At 34.3% G+C, this 3,648-nt stretch overlaps 1 non-coding gene across 1 annotated transcript; it reads right to left on the minus strand.

The window, feature by feature from the left end:
• Positions 1 to 2,593: 2,593 nt before the first annotated feature.
• On the minus strand, positions 2,594 to 2,697 carry LOC127743278 (small nucleolar RNA R71). The gene has a single exon (XR_008004672.1). It is a non-coding gene; the product is annotated as a small nucleolar RNA R71 (small nucleolar RNA).
• Positions 2,698 to 3,648: the final 951 nt, after the last annotated feature.

Consider the following 3,648-nt stretch of genomic DNA (forward strand, 5'->3'; position numbering starts at 1 on the left):
TCCCCAACAGAATCTTCGTGGTATAAGCTAGATAGATGGCGGCATTCATGGGAATCCGGAAAGTCTAACCTTGTCTATGGTATTCCGAGTAGGATTTCGGGAATCTGGAAAGTCTAACCTTGTCTGTGGTATTCCGAGTAAGATTTCGATATTGAATGACTGTGACGAGCTTCAAACTCCTGAAGGCTGGGCGTTAGTGACAGACGCAAAAGAATCAATAGATTCTATTCCAACCTGATTGAGAACCGACAGATGATTAGCCGTGCTGTGACAGAGCATTTGGACCATTTTTACTGAGAGGATGGGATGTAGCCATTGTCAAGGGTGATGCCTCCAGACGATTAGCCATGCAGTGACAGCGCATAGGACCATTTTTCCGAGAGGATGAAAAGTAGCCATTGTTGACGGTGATGTCCTACATACAGCTTGCCATGGAAAGGAGTAAGAAGGATTGGATGAATGTAATAAGAAAGTAGAGATTCAAGAGGAGCACAACATCTCCATACGCCTATCTGAAATTCGTTCGAGTTTGGACAACTGACGGTTCATCTTGTTGCTCAGATTAGGTAATTTTCTTTTCAAAATTTTTTCAAAAAAAATCTTTTTCAAAATTTTTCTTTTCTTTTTCATTTTTTTTCAAACTTTATTTTTGAAAAATATAATAAAAATACAAAAAAATCATAAAATCATAAAAATCAAAAATATTTTGTGTTTCTTGTTTAAGTCTTGAGTCAATTTTTAAGTTTGGTGTCAGTTGCATGCTTTAAAAATTTTTCTTGCATTTTTCGAAAATTCCATGCATTCATAGTGTTCTTCATGATCTTCAAGTTGTTCTTGATAAGTCCTCTTGTTTGATCTTGATGTTTTCTTGTTTTGTGTTGTTTGTTGTTTTTCATATGCATTTTTCGTTTGTTGGAGTCCATGCATTAGAGATTTCTAAGTTTGGTGTCTTGCATGTTTTCTTTGCATCAAAAATTTTTCAAAATTATGTTCTTGATGTTCATTATGATCTTCAAAGTGTTCTTGGTGTTCATCTTGACATTCATAGCATTCTTGCATGCATTCATTGTTTTGATCTCAAAATTTCATGCATTGAGTATTTTTGTTGTTTTTCTCTCTCATCAATAAAAATTTCAAAAATAAAAAAAATATATTTTCCTTACTTTTCTCCAAAATTTCGAAAATTTGAGTTGACCAAGTCAAAAAATTATAAAATTAGTTGTTTCTTATGAGTCAAGTCAAATTTTCGATTTTAAAAATCTTATCTTTTCAAAATCTTTTTCAAAAATCATGTCTTTTTCATTTTTTTCCTTATTTCCGAAAATTTTAAAAAAAAATTATTATTTTTCAAAATCTTTTTCTTATCTTTATATCTAATTTTCGAAAATTAGCTAACAATTAATGTGATTGGTTCAAAAATTTGAAGTTTCTTACTTTCTTGTTAAGAAAGGTTCAATTTTTAAGTTCTAGAATCTTATCTTGTAGTTTCTTGTTAGTTAAGTCATTTTAAAAATTAAATCTTTTTCAAAATATCCTTTTTTTTAAATCTTATCTTTTTATCTTATCTTTTTCAAAATTTTATCTTTTTCAAAAAAAATTGATTTTAAAATATCTTTTCTATCTTCTTATCTTCTTATCTTTTTAAAATTAAAATTTCAAATCTTTTTCAATCAACCAACTAAATTTTTGTTTGTTTCTTATCTTTTTCAAAACCAACTAACTACTTCTCCCTCTCTAATTTCGAAAATATCTCATTGTTTTTCAAAAAAATTCTTTTTAATTAATTAATTGTTTTAAATTTTAATTTTAATTCTATCTTATCTTTAATTTTCGAAAATTACTAACCCCTTTTTAAAATTATTTTCGAATTCTATACCTCTTCTCTTTTTCTATTTAATTAATTATTTACTAACACTTCTCTTCACCTCTCTCCATCTAAATATCCGAACCCACTCTTCTTCATTCTTCTCCCCTTTCTTCTTCTACTAACATAAAGGAATCTCTATACTGTGACATAGAGGATTCCTCTTTCTTTTCTTGTTTTCTTCTCTTTCATATGAGCAGGAACAAGGAAAAAAGCACTCTTGTTGAAATTGATCCCGAACCTGAAAGGACTCTAAAAAGGAAACTAAGAGAAGCTAAATTACAACAATCCAGAAGTAACCTTTCAGAAAATTTCGAACAAGAGAAGGAGATGGCAGCCGAACCCAATAATGATAATCCAAGAAGGATGCTTGGTGACTTTACCAAGCCCACGTCCAAATTTGATGGAAGAAGCATCTCCATTCCTGCCATTAGAGTAAACAATTTTGAGCTGAAACCTCAGCTAGTTGCTTTAATGCAACAGAACTGTAAGTTTTATGGACTTCCATCTGAAGATCCTTACCAGTTTTTAACTGAGTTCTTGCAGATTTGTGAGACTGTTAAGAAAAATGGAGTAGATCCTGAAGTCTACAGGCTCATGCGTTTCCCTTTTGCTGTAAGAGACAGAGCTAGAACATGGTTGGACTCACAACCTAAAGATAGCCTGGACTCCTGGGATAAGCTGGTCACGGCTTTCTTGGATAAATTCTTTCCTCCTCAAAAGTTAAGCAAGCTCAGAGTGGATGTTCAAACCTTCAAACAAAAAGATGGTGAATCCCTCTATGAAGCTTGGGAAAGATACAAGCAGATGACCAAAAAGTGTCCTTCTGACATGTTTTCAGTATGGACCATATTAGATATATTCTATTATGGTCTATCTGAATTTTCGAAAATGTCATTGGACCATTCTGCAGGTGGATCCATTCACCTAAAGAAAACACCTGCAGAAGCTCAAGAGCTTATTGACATGGTTGCAAATAACCAATTCATGTACACTTCTGAGAGGAATTCCGTGAATAATGGGACGCCTCAGAGGAAGGGAGTTCTTGAAATTGATACTCTGAATGCCATATTGGCTCAGAACAAAGTGTTGACTCAACAGGTCAACATGATTTCTCAAAGTCTGAATGGATGGCAAAATGCATCCAACAGTACTAAAGATGCAGCTTCTGAAGAAGCTTATGATCCTGAGAACCCTGCAATGGCAGAGGTAAATTACATGGGTGAACCTTATGGAAGCACCTATAATTTATCATGGAGAAATCATCCAAATTTCTCATGGAAGGATCAACAAAAGCCTCAACAAGGCATTAACCATGGTGGACGCAATAGGCTGAGCAATAGCAAGCCTTTTCCATCATCTTCTCAGCAACAGACAGAGAATTCCGAACAAAACACTTCTAATTTAGCCAATTTAGTCTCTGATCTGTCAAAGGCCACTTTCAGTTTCATGAGTGAAACAAGATCCTCCATCAGAAATCTGGAGGCACAAGTGGGCCAGCTGAGTAAGAAAGTCATTGAAAATCCTCCCAGTATTCTCCCAAGCAATACAGAAGAGAATCCAAAAGGACAGTGCAAGGCCATTGATTTAATCAATATGGCCGAATGCACAAGGGAGGAGGAGGACAAAAATCCTAGTGAGGAGGACCTCCTAGGACGTCTCTCAAGCAAGAGGGAGTTTCCTATTAAGGATCCAAAGGAATCTGAGGCTCAAATAGAGACCATAGAGATTCCATTAAATCTCCTTCTGCCATTCATGAGCTCTGAAGACTATTCTTCCTCTGA

This window comes from Arachis duranensis, chromosome 10 (genome assembly GCF_000817695.3).
Source record: "Arachis duranensis cultivar V14167 chromosome 10, aradu.V14167.gnm2.J7QH, whole genome shotgun sequence".
NCBI lineage: Eukaryota > Viridiplantae > Streptophyta > Magnoliopsida > Fabales > Fabaceae > Arachis > Arachis duranensis.